The sequence below is a fragment of the Portunus trituberculatus genome, chromosome 47, assembly GCF_017591435.1.
Source record: "Portunus trituberculatus isolate SZX2019 chromosome 47, ASM1759143v1, whole genome shotgun sequence".
Taxonomy (NCBI): domain Eukaryota; kingdom Metazoa; phylum Arthropoda; class Malacostraca; order Decapoda; family Portunidae; genus Portunus; species Portunus trituberculatus.
In genome coordinates, this window is record NC_059301.1 from 1929895 (window position 1) to 1951311 (window position 21417).

General features: G+C 46.8%; 3 non-coding genes across 3 annotated transcripts; all 3 read right to left on the reverse strand.

The window, feature by feature from the left end:
* Window positions 1-5499: 5499 nt before the first annotated feature.
* LOC123498272 lies at window positions 5500-5662 on the reverse strand. The gene has a single exon (XR_006672667.1). It is a non-coding gene; the product is annotated as a U1 spliceosomal RNA (small nuclear RNA).
* Window positions 5663-8571: 2909 nt separating this feature from the next.
* On the reverse strand, window positions 8572-8684 carry LOC123498270. Its single transcript, XR_006672665.1, has one exon. It is a non-coding gene; the product is annotated as a U5 spliceosomal RNA (small nuclear RNA).
* Window positions 8685-9918: 1234 nt separating this feature from the next.
* On the reverse strand, window positions 9919-10111 carry LOC123498265. Its single transcript, XR_006672661.1, has one exon. It is a non-coding gene; the product is annotated as a U2 spliceosomal RNA (small nuclear RNA).
* Between the last annotated feature and the right edge of the window lie 11306 nt (window positions 10112-21417).

Below are 21417 nucleotides of genomic sequence, written 5' to 3' on the forward strand. Positions count from 1 at the left end.
ACCTACACCACCTACTTCTTTCTAGAACTGTCTCATTGTCCCCTTGATCAAAATTCCACATTTTCATTGATACCTGATATAATATTGGAAAACATGTAAATTTAAAAACTCAATTAATTTACCTTTGCTGCAGTAACAAAGTCATAAAGCCACAAACAAGCAAAAAATAATAAAAATTTATGTTTACATCAACGCATGTGAAAGAGAAAAGATTGGCACGCAACATAAGGTGAATCATGTGATGAAGGGAAGGCTCGGAGCATTAACTCCATTCAAGACCCATACACATTAAATGGTCAAGTAAAACCAGACTATAAGCAACTGCCACTCAGTAAACCCTTACCCTTCTTCTCTCCTACCATTTCAACCTATAGAAACATGACATGTTTTAAACTGTTATTGATGGAAGCTGAAACTATAATTCTGTATATTTAAAGAATTTAAGAAAAAAAGAAAAAAAACCTGGAGTCAGATTTCAACGCTTGAATTCCAGATGTGTCCAGGAAATTTCAGACATGGCAACCCTATAGTAACACCTCCAAAAACTACCAAAATTCTAACAACTAAATGCACTTATGAACACTCATGTGCTCTCCCATAAATAGTAAGAAGTAGTAGTAGTAATCTTGCCACTTATGAATATTGTAGTAGTAGCAGTAGTAAGTCAGCTCCATCTGGCCCTGTAAAGTAAACTGTTGTAGTAATAATAGTAGAAGTTGTAGTAGTAATAATTCCAACAACAGTAGTAGTAACAAGTCCAAAAACTACTAACTACTACCAAATGCACTTATAAACATTTATTATAATAGTACTAGTTGTTGCTGCTCCATTTCATGTAGGAGAGAGAGAGAGAGAGAGAGAGAGAGAGAGAGAGAGAGAGAGAGAGAGAGAGAGAGAGAGAGAATTGAATTATAATGGGTACCAGCACCAAGCCTGAAAGGCTATATGGCACTAGGAACTAGTGTTATGTTTTAGAGGTGTTGTAGGAGCTGGAGGGTGGTGAGAAAGGTCATTATGTTAGTGATGGAGAAGGTGGGGGAGTCTCCCAGAAAATCAGTAAGTAGTGGGGGGCGTCGTAGGGTGGCTAGGAATGGGAATGCAGCTCGACGATGAGGGTATGTGTCAGGGCAGTCAAGGAAGATGTGCGAGACGGAAAGTGTACAGTGGCAGCGAGGGCAGGCAGGTGGGGGGTCACGACGCACAAGGTGACCGTGGGTGAGACCAGTGTGGCCCAGGCGAAGTCGGGCAAGAGCGGTTTCCATCGCCGATTCCGGTGAGTGGAGACAGGCCATGGGAGTACTGTGGGTTTGATGGTGTGGAGTTTATTCTCGGTTTGTTGGTCCCATGAAGACTGCCATAAATCACGGAAGAGCGTGGCAAGGGTAGGGGAGCAGTCAGTGGCAGGGATGGGATGCTGGGAGTTGCCGGGAGTCAGGGCGGCACAGCGGGCGAGGGAGTCGGCACGCTCATTGCCTGAGACGCCGACGTGTCCTGGAACCCAGCAGAATCTAACATATTTCTTGCGGGTGGTAAGACGGAACAGCCATTCTTGGATCCTTGTGCTGACCGGGTGCGATGGGGTGAGTGACTGTAAGGTGTTAATGGCACTGAGCGAGTCTGAAAAGATCACAAAAGATGAGGAGGGGTGGTGGAGGAAACTCTGAAGGGCGAGAAGAATGGCATAGAGTTCAGCTGTGAGAATGCTGGCTAGGGAGGATAAGGTGCCTTGGAGGGAGGAAGAGGCAGACACGACAGCAAAGCCAGCACCAGTGGGCATCTTCGATCCATCTGTGTAGACGTGGACAGCGGTGGCGTGTTGGGATTTATGGTCAAGGTGAAGGGAGCGGAGGAGAGCTGCAGGCAGAGACGAACGGGAACACGGGAGGAGAGTGGGGCAAACGTCTGGAGTGGGACAGAGCCAAGGGGAAAGAGAGAGGACGGAGTGGGAGTATAGGGGGGAAGAGGAAACGAATAGATTGAAGGAGGTCAGGAACACGGAGAGAGAAGGGAAGGAGGAGACTGGGTCGGGACTGGAAAGAGCGGCGAAGGTGATCAGGAGAATGGAGGATAGGATGCGAGGGAAACTGAAGTAGTCGCGCGTAGGATTTGACAGCAAGTAAGGAGCGGCGGTGGGTGAGTGGGGTACACTGGCCTCCGCGCATAGGCTGACAACAGGGGTGGAGCAAAACGCACCCAAGGCTAGGCGTATGCCGGAATTGTGGAGAGGGTCGAGTTTTGCGAGGGTTCTGGCCGGGGCGGAGGAGTATACCTGGCAACCGTAGTCTAGTTTTGAGAGGATGAGTGCAGAGTGAAGGCGGAGGAGGGTGGCTCGGTCTGCACCCCAGGAGAGGTGTGATACTGTCTGCAATAGCCGGAGGCGGGGGAGGGTGGAGGTCTTAAGATGTGTGATGTGTGCATTCCAGTTCAGGCGGCTGTCGAAAACAAGACCGAGAAAAGTGGTTGAGTGGTGGTAGATGAGGGGAGCGTCGTACAGGGAGAGTGGAGGGTGTGGGATGGTGCGAGATCGACTGAAGCACATAGCACAGGATTTGTTTGGAGAGAAGCGAAAACCATTATCGGTGGTCCACTTGGAGACAGCGTTGATGGCAGACTGGATGCGGGTTTGGAGGAGTGGGATGTTTGAGTCTGCTGCGTAGATTGCGAGGTCGTCAACATATAGGGATGCAGAAACTAGAGGTGGAAGGCAGATGATGATGTCGTTAATGGCTAGTAGGAAGAGAGTGGTGCTGAGGATGCTGCCTTGAGGGACACCTTCATGCTGAGGGAAGGCATGGGAGAAGTGAGAGTTGAGGTGGACTTGAAAAGAACGGTGAGAGAGGAAGTTTTGGAGAAATACGCCAATATTGCCATCTAAGTGAAGGGACTGTAGTACTTGAAGAATGTGGTACTTCCATGTTGTATCATAAGCCTTTTCCAGGTCAAAAAATACAGCGATGACAGACTGGCGACGAGAGAAGGCGGTGCGGATGAAGTGTTCTAGGCGGAGGAGTGGATCCAGGGTGCTACGGTTCTTGTGGTACCCGAACTGTAGAGGAGATAGAATGTTGTGTGACTCAAGGTGCCACATAAGACGTCGGTTGATAATTTTCTCCATAACTTTGCATAAACAGCTGGTTAGGGTTATGGGACGGTAATCCTGTGGGTGGCTTCCGGTTTTGCCTGGTTTTAGGAAGGGGAGAACGATGGCTTTACGCCACTCGGGCGGGAAGAAGCCGGTGGTCCAGATCCTGTTGTATAGGGCCAAGAGAGAGGAGAGGGCGCATGGGGGCAAGTGCTTTAGCATGCTGTAGTGAATGCCATCGAGGCCCTCACTGGTGTTGCCACACGACTGCAGGGCGGAAGACAGCTCACGGAGGGAGAAGTCGGCGTTAATGGCACTAGTAGTGTGCAAAGTGAAGGTGATGGGAATTAATTCTAAGGTAGACTTTAGGCGATGGAAGGTAGGGGAGAGATGAGAGCCGGTGCTGATATGACTAAAATGCTGGCCTAATGCATTGGCTACCTGGGTGGGCTCAGCTACTAAACTTCCGTTCATGATGAGAACTGGGGCTGGCGGTGGCACGTGCTTGCTAGAGATGTGTCTGATGCGAGACCAGACTGCTGCAATTGGGGTGTCTGACGTGATGTGCGAGACGTAGGATTTCCAACTTTGTGAGCGGGCTTGGCGTGTGGTGCGACGGAAGATGGCTGTTGCACGTCGAAACTCGATGAGGCAGCTGGTTGCATCTGGCGTGGAATGGCGGCGGCGGAAGCGCTTCCAGGCTGCCCGTTTAAGGCGAAGGGCACGCTGGCATTCAGGCGTCCACCAGGGTACTGATTTCGAGGAGGGAGGACTGGAGGACCGGGGGATGGCAATGAGGGCTGCGTTGAGCACAAGTGTTGAGAAGTACGTGAGGAGAGCTTGAGGGGAGGGGAAGGAGGATGGTGACAGAGTGGCCTTCGGCCTGGGCTTCGTTTTGGACTGTCACCGTGCGGGAGCCGTCTTCGCGGGACTGAAAGATTACATTCTGACCAACCTGTCGTAGTAGGCGGGTGCCGAGGTCTACGTCGTCGCCGTCTGCGGATGAGGACGGTATCAGGAAGCACTTTGTCCATGTGGCGTCAACAAAGAGTGAGGAGAGGTTCGAGAGTTGACGGAACTTCTGTTTGCGGCTTTGTCCTGATTGTCTTGTGTAGGGCTCCAGGGTGACGTAGGTTGTAGTAGTTGGTGTTGTAGGGCTCCAGGGTGACGTAGGTTGTAGTAGTTGGTGTTGTAGTGCTAGGCGTGACATCGGCGCTTGTAGATGAAGTAGGAGTTATCTGGGCCTGGGGAAGGTGGGCCTTGGTGATGGGCGTGTTGGCAGAAGTGGGAAGGTTCGGTGCCGTGGTCCGTTGTGAAGCAGAGTCGTCGTCGGGTGGTGGATCCGGGGGGCGAAGGTGCTCCTCGTCCATAAGGCTGGAGGTTGATGCTCTCCTGTCCTATGGGCAAGGGGGATCCACGCTGAGGTTGGAGGTGCCTTGTGCCTCCCTTACAGTGGGGGCTGTTCTCAGAAGGGCCGCCCGGCCTGGGTATAGAGTGGTGACACGAACTTGTCTGCGTACAGAGAGGGGGAGCAGTGCGTCCGTCCCCAACCAAGGGCCATTACAGCCAGGGACCATGTGCGTGTAGAGAGAGAGAGAGAGAGAGAGAGAGAGAGAGAGAGAGAGAGAGAGAGAGAGAGAGAGAGAGAGAGAGAGAGAGAGTACACTATCAATCAATTCACTACATTTTCCCACCAGAAAAGCATCAGCCAAATAGGAGATGGATGAGTGAAAGTACAAATTAATTTCATACGGGTCTTCCATAACTGCTGCACCATTTACGTTGAAACTTTGTATCATGTCCGGAACTCTCCAAATATGTAGCCTACACAATACCCGAGCATGTGCATCAACAAACGCTTCACAGTAACTGATGCACAATATAACTAATACCGGAGAAGCAATATCAAGTCTAACGTCCGTGGTACTTTTTAAAATATATATAAAAGCACTTTACATTATGCATTAATGGACGCACCATGTATTTATACAAAGGAACTTTACATTTATCCATTAATACACGCGAGCATCATTAAACTGCTATCAGAAACATCCAGATATGCTATACTGTACTGTAACTATTTCCCAATCATTACATATTGAAAGATTTAATAACATGAAATGTCTTTCATCAACTGTAACAAACAAGAACATGCATTAATGCAGACTCATTCTCCTGCTGAGACAGCAAACAGGACCTCTTCAGCGTCACCGCAAAACGGTAATGCATCTACCACATTGCCTACCAACTCACATTCCACACCATCAGAGACCATGGTGGGGATGGGTGAAGGCACTGCCTGTCCCTCAAAGTTGTGTAACCTTAAAGCAGAACCCCTGATATCAGAATCTATACGTAGGCTATCTTCGTGGTAACTGAGGGTGGGACCACGCACAGCATTCAATATCACTGATTATGAGGGGGATGCGCGAACGCAATCCCCCACTATCAAAAATATCGCACTCGAGTTAACCACATTTGGGTTAATCGCAGGGGTCAGCACCACCGGAGTGCAATGGTGGGCCTCGCCCTGGGAGAACCGCCTTCATGATCACGGTGTCTCCTGTGCCAGGTAAGTATGCATATCATTGGAACTTGGCTCAGCTAACCCTCAACAGCTAAACACCCGCAAAGAGTTGCAACATTTTATGGAAGTACTTTTGTAAGAGAAGTTGAACTTTTACGTTATCATTACTTTTAATTAAAATAAAATTTATCATTAATTGCTAGCCTTGCTTCTACACAAGTACCATAAGTGTAAAAAATTATTAACATATATTGCAAGTTACATGGTTTGTCACCGCGCGTACTTAAAGATTGTTTTCACAATGAACGTCGATTCCATTCAAATACAACTACATCTTCCTCTTGCAAACTAAGGATAAAAATATGTGCTTTCACAAGCAGCTCGACGAAATACAATCACATTCAATACGTGCCTATATACAGTTTTAGCCTAAGGATACATTTTCAATACTGGTCAATAGTATGCATTGGAAATATATACACGTATTTAACTTTAATTATCTGTGTTACGTCTATATATATATATATATATATATATATATATATATATATATATATATATATATATATATATATATATATATAGAGAGAGAGAGAGAGAGAGAGAGAGAGAGAGAGAGAGAGAGAGAGAGAGAGAGAGAGAGAGAGAGAGAATCAGAATTAAAAAAGAAAAGATGGGGAGGGGGAAGTGGGGACAGAAGAAGAATAGATGGGTGATAAGAAGGGAGCTTCAGTAAGAGGATAAAGTCACTGGGGCTTGACCCAGGCGCAAGATGGACTTCTGTGATGACTGAGCGTTTGGTCTATTGTATGTTTCTTTATAGAAGAGATGGACGCGGCAAGGGAGGCCGGCACCAGACCAGGGGGAGCCAAGCAGAGCGCATTAGTACCGAGCACGCAAGAGCAAAGGACCGCCAGTGCCACGGACGAAGGCGCCGCACCCACATGGAAGTGGCGGCCAAACCGTCTCGTTTTCAGTGCAAACAACAAACACCATGAAGCAGGAAGAGTGAAGTACGTGATAGTAGTAGGGGAAAGGATGACATATAGAGAGGATGGGGTGAGAAGTACTTCCGTATAGCGGAGGGACCTACAGTTTTACGTGGGTTCCGAACCACGGATAGTAGTAGAATTGGTGATTTGGGGTTGTAGGATATGGTTTAACTTTATTAGCGAGGTTGGTGAGGGGGTATATGAATATTTTATTTGTGATTAAATGATTGTGATGAGTGGATATTGGTGTTTGGTGGTGTCCGCCGGGAGTGGTCCGGTCCTGGAGTATCACCCTGTTCTGGGGAGATCAACCTGCTATGGATATAAGAAAAGGATTAAAAGGGTCAATTGGATGGAGAAGGTTTGACGGAGATGGTATGTTTGTGAGGGTGGATGACGTGACGGCGAGATGACCGAACAGTTCCGCGTCCTCTGTGGAGGTGATGAAAATGTTCCCGCGTTTTGTGCGTTCACAGTACCTTCCATCAGTACTGGCCCCTCCATAATAGACGCGGGGGGGGTGCCGCTGCCGGAACGTCATGTAGACGGCCGGGGGGCCCCATTGCCGTGCCGTCAGAGGAAGGGATGCAGTTGTTCTCGTCATTCGCCCAGCATTGGCCGCTCCCAACTACCTCTGTAGAGAAAGAGAGAGAGAGAGAGTCCTACTTAAGTATATTATGGTGATACCTATTCTTCCTTTTTCCCCTTACTTTAGTTCGCCATCACTACTGCTACACAAGTTCTCTCCTGCGTCCCATGTGCATGAACCAGACTCGTCAAAACCCGATGTTTACAACACATTCCATTCCAAACGATAATCTTTTCTATTAACAATTATATTTACAGATAAGAAGAAAAAAAAAACTCCTTAAAGACTTCAGTGAATCTTCGGAGAATACAAATTAAGATAAGTCATAGTGGGCTCCGATCTCGGTCAAAGGAAACAATGTATTGAGGTTAGAAATAAAGGCTAATAGGGTACTAGGATTCATTTTTAGAAGTGTTTAAAGCAGACGTCCTGAAGTAATACTAAAATTATACTTGGCGCTGATCAGACCATATCTGGACTATGCGGTACGTCTCTGGTCCCAACTTTATAGGAACGTTATAGCTCTACTGGAGTCAGTGCAAAGGAGGATGTCTAAAAAGATACAAGGGGTAAAGGATATTCCCTATGAAGCAAGACTGAAGAAACTCCATCTGCATTCCTTACAGAGACGTAAGTTAAGAGGAGACCTGATAGAAGTATTTAAGAGGTATAAGTGTTTTAACAAAGGGGACATGAACGAAGTTCTTAGGATCAATAGCGGGGAGAGAACCAAAAATAACGGATTTAAACTTGAAAAATTCAGGTTTAGAAGAGAAATGGGAAGAAACTGGTTTTCAAACTGAATGGTCAGTGGTCATGTAGTCATGGCTGAGTCAATAGCGAGCCTTAAAAGATTAGATAAATTTATAGATAGGGATGATAGAATGAATTAGGTACTTTAATCATACAGGGACTGACCCGTGTAGGCCTGGCGGCCTTTTGTAGCTTCCCTTTTTTCTTATGTTCTTATGGGTGCTCAGGCGGCACTACTGTTCCACTTCCCTTCCCGACACAGCGCTAACGACGACAAGCGGCACATCTCGCCACGCCACCCAGCGGCACATCTATATATATATATATATATATATATATATATATATATATATATATATATATATATATATATATATATATATGTGTGTGTGTGTGTGTGTGTGTGTGTGTTTTATGCACAATAAACCTTCAATTATCAATAAAATAGGCATCGAGCAGGTCATATTACTACCATTATATTGTGAAATAAGGATACTAATATGCTTTCACAAGACAGGTAGCCAAAACGACATGAAAACGTCATACTGTGCAATACAAATACAAAGTCTCCAAACCGAGAACATCAGCAGCAATACCTTAAAGCTCTTTCATATGCATTACATTATGAAGCCCACCAGGTGGGCCAATAAAAATTATATTAGACTCATTGAGTTGTTCCCCTCCACGGAAATCTTTAGTAAAAGGCGAAAGATTTATGCGTTTTGAAGGAAACCAGAGTTACCCTTATCGCCACAGCTTTGGACCAATACCTTTAACACTGAACACATGCGCAGACTGCACGTCAGAGTAAGAACGGCAAGTCTATACTTAACGTATGCTTTCTATATGATACAACTCATAACAGTTCATATTCAACACTTTCATTCCAGCAATATTGGTATATTTATAAAGAATCATACTTTTGTTTACCACTTTCCGCTGCACAAATCTCAAGCAACAAATATATAATTTACCAGGATGCCCTTCTTACACTCACATGTTTTGCGTTCAGTTCAGATGTACTGGATGCAGCAACACCCACTAATGTTCTATTGATGCTGTCGTGAACATTTCGCTAGACCTGCATTCTTCAGATTCGTTGTCATGATGGTGCCAAAACTTATCGCTTTGAGTTATTTTACTTATTTACCATACCCTGAACACGTATTTATAAGGTAGTAATGAGTACACGACAATTATATTTTTCAATTATATAAAATAGCCAACACAGTTGTTAATTTTCCACTATCATATCGTTTATCTCGAACACAGTTTCCATTTCAAAAAATAGAACTTTTCAACAACTAAGAAGCAGCCAGTTATCGGTGGTACAACATAATGACCGTTTATATTAACTTAACACCACTTGATAACCTTTAATTAGCTTTTTCTTTTCTTCACTATGGTGAAAAGCGAGGTAAGGTGACACGTTGGTGGAATTGGATACAATAATTGCAAATGAGACTAGGTTTTTTGTCTCTCTGAGTGAATGGCTGGAGTTTACAATCACGCGTGCATATGTGTGTGTGTGTGTTTCACTGTTTGATCTGCTGCAGTCTCTGACGAGACAGCCAGACGTTACCCTACGGAACGAGCTCAGAGCTCATTATTTCCGATCTTCGGATAGGCTTGAGACCAGGCACAAACCACACACCGGGACAACAAGGTCACAATTCCTCGATTTACATCCCGTACCTACTCACTGCTAGGTGAACAGGGGCTACACGTGAAAGGAGACACCCAAATATCCCCACCCGGCCGGAGAATCAAACCCCGGTCCACTGGCTTGTGAAGCCAGCGCTCTAACCACTGAGATACCGGGCGTGTGTGTGTGTGTGTATGTAACATGGGAGATGAACGACAGTAAATAGAATATCAACAGTCTATAAGGTTAAACACAGTGACTGCTTCTAAGACGCTGATATGCACCTTATTAAGATTTCTACTTTCCAGATACAATATTAATTCTCCCCGGGGGGAGTGGACCGATCCCGGAAGTACTGCAATACCGGGCCGATCCGCGGCAAAGGTGGAGCAAGCCCCTAGCACTTCGCCATAGTCCAAAAATCAGATTAATATCGTAGATCCCACATGGGGATCGTATCAGATATTAAGCTGATAAGAACAGATACTACACTTTGATCTTAGCCAAAAGGCCGAGAAGCGATACTACAAGTAGGAACGCAAGAGCCACACTGTCTACGGCTGAACACCAAGGCCGAACAGAGATTTACTATGCAACTGATATCTAAATCTCATCTTATTTACAGAATAACTTCAAATCAATGTTAGTAAATTAAATATATTCTCAATCCTTACGATTCTTACCACTGGTTTCCTCAACCAGCTGTCATCTTTGTAAGTGTAAGTGCATGAAAATTTTCAGAGGAAAAAAATATTACCAGAAAAATGAATGGCAATGATCTTATACATCATACAGAGACAACCGCATGTAGAACAGACAGTCCTCACAGCAATTAGTTCCCCATTTATCTAATTGACAAGTGATCTTTAAGCTCCTCGAAGTATATAATGCATTTGTGGCTTTACAAAATCATATAATTTCTAACATCAACGAATGTTTACATCTTGTACTGACACTCAATAAACCTTTAATAATAATAAGCAATAACGAATGTTTACACAACGGGGTAGATTTGTATGTATCAGAAATTAAGTAAGATAAACCTTAATCTATTACACTAAAATGTCAACATGATCAAAACTTGATCGAAATTTGAGAATCTCACGCAACAAACAAGAGTAAGCACGTTCTTTACACCAACATAAGTTCCACACTGCCCCTACCATGTCCTATGTCCTAATCTTATCAGGCAGCTTCACAGGTGTATATAGACAAGAAGTCCTGCAATGACCTTTCCACCATAACAATGTTGATATTCTGCTCTGTAGCTAAGTTAGCCATCACTAATGCTACTAAGTTTTCTTCTATGCTATTGTGAACCAGACTTACTTAAACTCAAGATCTACAAATTATTTCTCATACAACACTGGTAGAAATTTCGATCGATTTGGACTTTCATCCAACCAACGAATCTGTGATGTAGTTTATGTTTCACTATTGAGAAATGTAATGAATTGATATAACTTTTCAACTCCAAATTATGCCTACCTCTCATTCCCAACAATCTTGGGGGCCCATGTGGAAAATCGGATCTTTTGGATGGGGAACATTAAATCGAGTAATGCGTTGCAGAGGAAGTCGAAAATCAGCAAAATCACATTAAAAAAAAATCTCTAAAAATGCTTAATGGTGGTGGCGGCATCTGCGGCATACATTTATTTTTTTTTATTGTTGAGCAAAGCTGCCAGCAATTTGCTACCTCTGGACACTACCCCTTCCCAAGGGTTACTGACCAAAACCAACATTATAACTTTGATTTCCAGATCGCCACAAACCAAACCCAATATTATTACCTTCTACACACAGAAACACACACACTCTCTCTCTCTCTCTCTCTCTCTCATATATATATATATATATATATATATATATATATATATATATATATATATATATATATATATTGTTATGTTACGTCTGCTCACCGGGGAGTATGACGCTCTACAGGATCCCCAACACTATATTTCACAGCAGTCGCAACACTCAGGTTCTTTCTGCTGAAAGTGTGCAAGCTTATACCAGACTGCCGTCCCTCCACGTCGCCACAACAGCTCAGCGAGGCAACGAGACACTCCTTTCACTCGTGCCTAATAAGGATTTGGTAATGACGCCAGCATGTACCAATACCTTCCCTGAGCCTTGCACACCCAGCCCCTAATAGTAGACAAACAATACTACAGAAATAGAGGTCGCCAGCAGTGTATAACTTCCCCCTCTGCTAGGGAATCTCCTTAGCAACTCCTTCTCCTCCTGACAGCAAACCACGTAGAAATTATAGATAGTGTATAAGTTATATGTTACGGGCGAAGCCTTAATACTCCGCAGAGAAACCGCCCACAAGGACAATTCCGCCCACTTCTCTACGGGAGTATTAATGCCTCTCCACACGCCTTGTACCCAGGCTATAAGTGCCCACAGACTGGGACAAGACGCGTGGTGTATATCACTATATTATTTAATGCAACAGATGCTTGCCAGCACCTGTCAAAACTGACTCCACGTGCCTACGGCTTACTACAAGACACGATGCGTATTCCACATCCGGTGGTATACACAAACACACCTACCAACTATGGATGACAACCAGCCACGCAGGGAGTCAAGATACGCGTAGTTAACAGGTCGTGCAGACGATGACTGCACACCGACTGGGAGACAACATGAAGCTTCCCACCAGACAACCAGTGTGTGGCTACAGCCACTATAAACAATATACTACAGAAACTACACAAAACGATGGTGGTGGCACACGGCCGCCCACCAAACCACACTGGTGTCCACAGCCATCTAAATACAACAAGCGGGACGGTACAGAATACAGCATCCCTCCGCATCGTCACTCCACGGGAGGAGACGAACACAAGACATGGGAAGATGCACCCAAATCCGCTACACTTTCCCATGGAACAACAAACCCGTTGCTCCACACCGTCACGGCCTCATCAGCAGCAAACCAGCTACTCATAAAAAGAGTGGGGGGCACAACTCCCCAAGCCGAGACTGTTGAGCATCCAGAACAGCCTAGCCATGCATCTCAATACTGTGCCAGGACGGAAGAGCGCGCGTTTCTACCTCCGCTAAAGACTGGCTGGTTACTGGCGTTTTCTGCCAGGCCCAACGAGACGGCGGGAGCAGAGAGGGGGAGGGTGGCCGCACTGCGGAACAGCAGAGGCCCATGATGGGGACCGCCATACAACACAAAATAATAAATTTAAGGGGAAATAATGCAGTGCCCCTCACATGCCCCCCTTAAAAGAAAAACATTTTAAAACAAAACATTACAAAAAAATTTTAAAGCAGGGAGCTATTTAAAGGGAATGGCCCCGGGACAGACAATCTGCCACAGCGTTTATATGTTTGACAATGATATTGTACTCCTGGAGTAGAAGACTCCAGTGAGTTAAACCCTGATTTTTAAATTGAAACTTTTCTAAGAACTGAAGGGGCTATGATCTGAATAAATGAATACTTGGGGGCCATAAGCAGGGATGTAAATTTCAAAATGCTGCAAAGCTAGCAAAATGGCAAGCAGCTCTTGCTCAATGACTGAATAGTTCTCCTGGGCGGGAGTAAACTTCTTGGAGAAGTAACACACAGGATGATTAACACCCTGGTCATCAGGCTGCATTAAGACAGCACCTACCCCCACTTGACTGGCATCCACTGCGAGAGCAAAAGATTTTGAAAAGTCAGGGGACAGGAGCACTGGCATCTCGCATAAAATGGTCTTAACTTGGTGGAAGGCGCTCTCACAGTCTTCACTCCAGGTCCACCTCTTACACTTTTGCAAGAGATCTGTAAGGGGCGCCAGGAGGATCAAATACCCCGGTACAAAACGTCAGTAGTAGCCTACCACTCCTAAGAATCTCTGCAAGGCACGGCGACAGGTCGATCCGGGGAACCGCCTAATCGCTTCTACTTTGGCTTTAGGAGGGGTGATGTAACCATGGCCCAATCGATACCCCAGGTATTGCACCTGAGCCTGTACAAACTCACACTTCTCTAAGTTGACTACTAATCCTGCTTCCTGGAGTCATGCAAAGAGGGCCTCTACATTAGTCAGGTGCTCAGCCCATGTCGTGTCATAGATGACTACGTCATCAATGTACACGAAGCAGTGAGTCAGGCCATCTGTGACTCGGTTCATAAAACGCTGAAATGTGGCCAGGGCATTACGCAGCCCATAGGGCATCACTTGGCACTGATAGACAGCGCCGTTGGCCACAAAACTCGCTATCTCCTTAGCCCGCTCTGTCAATGGGACCTGCCAGTACCCCTTGACAAGGTCCACTTTGGTAATAATTGTAGCTGACCCAATTCGGTCCACAGAGTCATCTACACGGGGCAAAGGATAAGTGTCTACTTTGGTTAGAGCATTCACCCACCTGAAGTCAATACAAAACCTGACCTTGCCATCAGGCTTAGGCTGCAGGGTGATTGGGGAACTCCATTGACTGTAAGTCCGAGTAATGAGCCCATGCTCAAGCATGTACTCCAACTCCTTCTCCACCAGTTTTTGCTTCATAGGATTTACTCGGTAGGGGGGCAGTTTGACAGGCTCTGCGTCCCCAACATCAATATCGTGTTCTATCAACTGTGTCCTGCCCGGGACACTGCTAAACACAGAAGAGTACTTCCTCAGCCGCCGAAGCAACTCATCTTGCTGATACCCTTCTAAGTGCTCAACCTTCTCTTTCAAGAGATGGAAGCTATTCCGTTCCCACTGCCCCGTAGGAACGACAGATTCAGGCCCAATAACTTCTGGTGCCTCTCCCTCCCGGCAGAAAAATAAAACTGAAGATGCCTCTTGCACGGCAGAACTAAAAGAGCCCTTCTGGCTAGTAGAACGAAAATAGGGCTTCAGCATGTTAACATGACACAGCTGAGCCCTCTTGCGCCGGTCAGGAGTGACCACCAGGTAGTCGAGGTCACCCACCTTCTTTTCTATAATATAGGGGCCACTATAGCGGGCAGCAAGCTGCTGGCCCTGAAGTGGTAACAACACAAGCACTTCCTCTCCAGGGGCAAAACTCCGATACTCGGCCCTGCGGTCATAATACCCCTTCATAGTCTGCTGGGCCTTACACAGGTGGGTCTGCACCACCTCTAATGCCTTGGCCAATATCTCTCAACTGCTCATGAGGCTTTTAAGCAATGAGACAGGGCGTTCAGGCGACGGCTGACACCAAGCCTCCCGAACTATGTCGAGTGGTCCACGCACTCGGTGTCCAAACACTAGTTGATTGGGTGAGAAACTCAGGGACTCAGTGGGCGCTTCTCTCACCGCAAATAAGACATATCGGACACCTCGTCCCAATCCTTATCCCTCTCCATGCAAAAGCTCTTGAGTATGGTCTTAAGGGTTTGATGATGTCTCTCCAGGGCTCCCTGAGACTACGGATGATAAGCACTGGACACGATGTGCTTGATCCCCCACCCGGTCATTGTATCTTTAAACAACTTTGAAGTAAAGTTGGTCCCCTGATCGGACTGCAGCTCGGCTGGCAATCCAAAGTGTGTAAAGAAATTTAATAAAGCCTTCAGCACCACCTTAGAGTGAGTGCTTCTTAGGGGAATCGCCTCAGGGTACCGAGTGGTAACATCCATTATGGTCAACAAATACTTGTGACCACCCCTGGTAGCAGGCAGAGGACCTACTATATCAATCAAAACCCTCGTAAATGGAGCGGCGCCACACGGGGTGTCTGATTAGGCTTGCCCACCAATTGACAGATGTGGCAGCACTTAAGAATTGTGGCTACTTCTCCAGGCATACTGGGCCACCAAAAATTGCGACGCAGGCGAGCGACGGTCTTCCGGATGCCCAGGTGTCCAGCCATGGGCCCCCCATATGCCAACAGCACAAGTGCCTCCCGCAGCTTATGCGACACAACTACTTGCAGTAATTCACCACCGTCACTCTCCTGACATCTCCGACACAACACCCCTTGGTGCAAAACAAACTCCTCCCTGCCCTCCAACTCCTCACTTCCCTCACCCACTCGAGCAAAGAAGGAGGCCAACGCCGGGTCCTCCTGCTGCTTACGAATGAGCTCTGCAGGCTCTAGCTGGGTAAGAGAAAGGGGAACTATAGGGTCATGGGGTTGAGGCAACGCTGCAACCCTACTTCCCACACGGCATCGAGGACGGAGAGCTGGCCCAGGCTGCTCCGCTCCTGCCATGTGATCCGGTGAGTCCTCAGAAGGATCATCACCAGCCAGGCAGTCACCAGGCAAGGGAACAGCTCGCTCCCTGCCTCCACGATGCTCCACAGGGGGAGAAACTTCCAACTCCCCCGCAGAACTGGAAGTCTCCCCACCCTGGGTGCCAACTTCCAACAAACTGCCTGACTCATCAGGCTGGGGCCTGTGCTGAACATCAGAGCCCTCAGCCTCCACACCAGGAAGCAACTCAGCACGAGTGCTCCCTCTGGAGTGCTCTGCAGAGTGAGGATAACCATCAAATAACTCAGCTACACCCAACACTCCGTCCTCACTCTCAGCAACAACTCCCGCCGAGTCCGGTGCATCAACAGGTGACTCCACGCCGTCACCGTCAGCCTCTACACCTGAACTCAATGGTGAGCCCAACGCTGGCTCCACCACATCAGCACTGCTACTCCCATCTGGAGTCAATCCCACCTGGCTGCTAGCAGCCTCCTGGGTAGTAACAGGCTCTATCTCAGCCCGACGGGCCTAAGAGCGGGTAACAACACTCACAGAGTCCTGCACCACTTGGCCCAATTCCTCAGCAACCTCACCCTCATCGGAGGTTGGAATCCATACACGACCACCATCCAAATCATTCCCAAGCAGGAAGTCCACTCCTGCGACTGGCAATTCGTCCGCCACTGCTACCTGAGCCGTAGCAATGACAAGGGGACATGACAGCGTCACCTCAGCCGTCACGAACTCCTCCACAGTGTTAAGTCCACAACACAACACTGCCTGACATTACGGCACACTGACTGCTGTGCACCCGTATCTCGCAGTACGGTGACGGGATACTTCGTGCCATTGATCTCAACAGTGCCTCCACACAGGAAAGGACGGCACCAGTCAAGCTCACTATTCTTAGTAAGAGCGGGCGTGGCAACAGGTGGAGGGACAGGTGGGCCAACCTGCTCTCCCTCTTCCAAACATGACTCAGGCACACGCCGTGCCCTCTCAACTCTGAGGCCAGAAGGAGCAGTCAACTCATCATTACAAACTTTGTCTGGCCACACCAGCAAGGCAACTGGCTTCTGTGAGGACTTGGGAGTTTCGGTTGTTACTAACTTTGGGCAATTGAACTTAAAATGCCCTTTTGCTCGGCAGTGATAGCACGTGATCTGGTAATCATACTTTGGTTTTTTTGGGGGGCCGCCTTCCCCGCCGCCCCATCCTTCGCAGAAGAAGGAGGGGTGGGGGCCTGGGACTTTCCCAAACCCATCTTACTGCCAAATCCAGGGTATCGTCTAAAATGGCCTGAAGAGCCCGAGGAAGAATTGCCACCACTCCCTGGGCCTCCCCATGGACCACCTTCCTTACGATTCCAACTCCCAGGCTGCTGTACAGGACGGTGGGCCAACACATAATCATCAGCCCACGTAGCAGCCTCCTTCAAAATCCTAAACCTCTTCTCCCTCAAGAGAGGTACCAACTCCTCAGGGCCGTTTCTAGCTTTGTGGGAGCCCTAGGGAAAATGATGTTTGGGGGGGCCCTAGATTTCAATTTTTCGTCGGAGCCCCATGACTCAGCTACCCTCCCCACCCCTAGGCAATCGCCTTGTCCGCCTATAGCTAGAAACGGCCCTGCAACTCCTTATCAGCAATGTCAATAAATTGCTCCATAACTACTAACTCCTTCAGGGCCTCGAGAGAGTCAACACCCTCACTTGCAATCCATCTATCAAACACTTGCTCCAATGAACGAGCACACTCGAGGTAGGAGTCACTAGCTCGCTTCCTCTTTCCTCTAAATTGCAAGCGATAGGCTTCTGGTCACAGCTCATATGCCCACAAGATTTCAGCCTTAAACTCCTCATAATCATCCAGATCATCAGCTGACATTTTGTCATAAACTTCCAAGGCTTTTCCCTTGAGCTTATTCGCGACCAAGCCTACCCATCTCTCTCGAGACCAAGCAAACTCCTTGGCCTTCCTCTCAAAGCGAACAAACCATTCAGCCACTTTAGCCTCATCAAACTCAGGAACTAGCTGGAGACTTTGAACTAAAGTATGCTCTATACTCTGTTCTCCTCCTCCTCCTATACCTCCAATAACTCCAGGCGTACTTACAGCATGGCGAGTTCTCTCCCACTCCAACTCTCTATCTTTATCTGTCTTTTCCCTCTCCAGCTCCAATTTCATCATTTACATCTCTCTAGCCTCCCTCTCTGCTGCTAGTCTCTGAATGTTTCGTCTCTCCTCCGCCTCTCTAGCCCTCTCCTCAGCAGCTAGTCTGTTTGACTCTCGCCTCTCTAGCCCTCTCCTCAGCAGCTAGTCTCTTTTAACTCCCGCCTCTCTTCTGCTTCTATCTCCATTTTCCTTATTTCCAGCTTCAATCTCAGTTCCTCCAGTCTGGCAGCTGACTGGACACTATCAGCAATACTGCTTCTTGGACTAGATCGTCGGGAGCCTCCCCTGCTTCCGATACTCCTGCCAGGGCTAATAAGTCCCATATCACCTTCAACGGGACCGCCATGTCCGTTATCATGAGACATAAGTGCGTCCCCACTGACCCCACGCGCAGCCAAGGACTCATCATACCAACGTGGTGAGCCACCGCCAGCCTCTTGCCGGCTCACACCCGCACACGCACCCTCATCTTCTACTGGTGAGGTGAACAGGCCAGTAACTCCCTCATTGGTGCCCATAGGGACTCGTTCTCACAAAAAATAAAATAATACATGTAATAATACCCCACAAAATAAACACTACACCGCTATAAAGCACTTGGTTTATCATCCTGGCGAGGTCGCCAATTTCTTATGTTACGTCTGCTCACCGGGGAGTATGACGCTCTACAGGATTCCCAACACTATATTTCACAGCAGTCGCAACACTCAGGTTCTTTCTGCTTAAAGTGTGCAAGCTCATAACAGACTGCCGTCCCTCCACGGCGTCACAATAGCTCAGCGATGCAACGAGACACTCCTCTCACTCGTGCCTAATAAGGATTTGGTAATTATTCCATTGCACACTGGTCCTAGCCATATATAAATAAATCACATGAGACAACAAAACTTCCTGTGTACACGGTAGTTATTACTGAATAAGTGCTCCCTCTTATGTTCAGGAACAATACACACTCACTCACTCACTCACTCTCACTCTCTCTCTCTCTCTCTCTCTCTCTCTCTCACACACACACACACACACACACACACACACACACACACACATTAGAAGCAACATGTAAAAGTGAAAGAGAAAAAGAAAGAGAAAGAGCAAACACACATAACAATGAGAACAATAATAAAGACAACAACGATGATGACGATGATGATGATGATGATGATGATGATAATAATAATAATAATAATAATAATAATAATACCAAAGCAAATTCTCTCTCTCTCTCTCTCTCTCTAAAGACAGAAGCCTCTCTCCTTCCTCAGCCTTGGTTGGGGACGGATGCACTGCTCCCTCTCTCTGTGCGCAGACAAGTTCGTGTCACCACTCTATACACAGGGCGGACAGCCCTTCTGAGAACAGCCTCCACTGTAAGGGAGGCACAAGGCACCTCCAACCTCAGCGTGTGTCCCCCTTGCCCATAGGACAGGAGAGCATCAACCTCCAGCCTTATGGATGGGAAGTACCTTCGCCCCCCGGATCCACCACCCGACAACGACTCTACTTCACAATGGACCACGGCACCGAACCTTCCCACCTCTGCCAACACGTCCATCACCGAGGCCCACCTTCCCCAGGCCCAGATAACTCCTACTTCATCTACAAGCGCCGATGTCACGCCTAGCACTACAACACCAACTACTACAACCTACGTCACCCTGGAGCCCTACACAAGACAACCAGGACAAAGCCGCAAACAGAAGTTCCGTCCCCTCTCGAACCTCTCCTCACTCTTTGATGACACCACATGGACAAAGTACTTCCTGATACCGTCCTCATCCACAGCCAGCGACGACGTAGACCTCAGCACTAGGGTGTTTCATAAAATCAGACAATATCAGATATTTGTTCCTCATACCTGCCTGAGTTCCTCTTGCCAAAATATCATCCCTCTCCTAAATCTACCCTCCTATGATAAAATTTAAGGGTCCCGAGAAATTAAGGTTTTCATGAAAAAAACTTTTTTTTATAAATAATTGCTGCTTTATTTTCCCTAACAAAAGAATAATTGGCCAGAGAGCACACATAAAGTACAAAAATTATAAAAAGCAGTCTCATATAGTTACTTCATTATTTCTGCCTTTTGCTTCTTTGGAAATTCTTTTCTGTGCTTAAAGACTGCTTTCAATAAGAACTGTTTGTCTTCTTCTTTTGTTGTTAATGTGGAATTGAACTTTTTGATAAGAGCTATCCCCCGTTCAGCCAAATCATTAACCACAGCCAGGTCATGGACCTTGGCTTGACCTTCAAGGTACTTTGAGTCACTTTCCCAAGACGCAGGAGGATTTTGAGTAAAGGCATCATCAATGTTGAGAGTGGTAAACAGATCCATCGTCCTCGAGGTTACAAAATCAGATAACGTTTTTTCTTTAAATGAGCCAAGGATGTTTTTTCCCTCAATACACTTTGCTACTTTCTTCAGTGCTGGCTTTAATAGGTTATCTTGCATTCTTCTTTTTTCCTCTTGGTTAAGTTCTTTATCAAAGAATGCCAAGCCAACCAGTGCCTCTGAGAGGTACCACAAATGTCGCTTCATGGCTGCTTGTGCTTCCTTGGCAACAGTGATGATCACTCCTTCTTCTTGTAATGTTTCCATGTCTTGCAAAAACTCCAGATCAACAGCTGGAGCCTGCTCTGCTCTTGGTGCACGACACCAAGCCTTTGCATAGGCCAGGGCAACAAAAAGGCAGATTTCTGTGACACCTTTAAGTTCCAACTCCGTCATCTTGAATTGGTCTTGTAAAAGGTATAGCTTCAATGCATAGATAGCCTTTGCCATCCACCGTGCATTGTGATATGCTCCTGGCTTCCGGAGAGGCACATTAACAGTAGTCTCTTCCCCAAGAAAGAGAAGGACCAGCTGAAGAAGCTCTTTATAGTCATCCCGCTGCTGACAGATAGCAAAAGATTTTCTCACAATAAGAATAGTTTTGTCCCTGAGACCCTAAAGAGGTTCGGCAATAGTGCAGCTAGTTGTCAGGGACCTATCGATTTCATTCCACTGATTCTTGAGTCTTTTAAAGATTTCAATATTAGGCCCAGTGGTGGGGCCCATTGAGAGGTGGAAGGCTTTGGCTAGAACAATTTCATAAATGTGATGCCTGCATGCTAGGTATAGAAGTTGTTTCTCAAGAGCGTCCTCAATCTTGGTGCAGGCACCTGCATGAATTCCAGTGTTCGATGATGTAGTGTCAAATGATAACCCCTTGATTCTATCTGACAGGTGGTGTTCCCTTATGCATTCAATGCATACACGTGCTATCTCCGCTCCTGTACCAGCTGGAATTTTTGGAATCCCAAGCACACACTGATGCATAGGTATTACTTATGCATCAGTGTAATTTATATAACAATTATTATGGAAAACACACACACAGAGACACTAACCTCTCGCTGTGAAGCCTACAACCAGACTAAGCGGTAAGCGCATGATAGGCTGACGGAATGTAAATTCTCGGGACCCCTAAATATTTTCCAATCAGGCTGAAACTTGT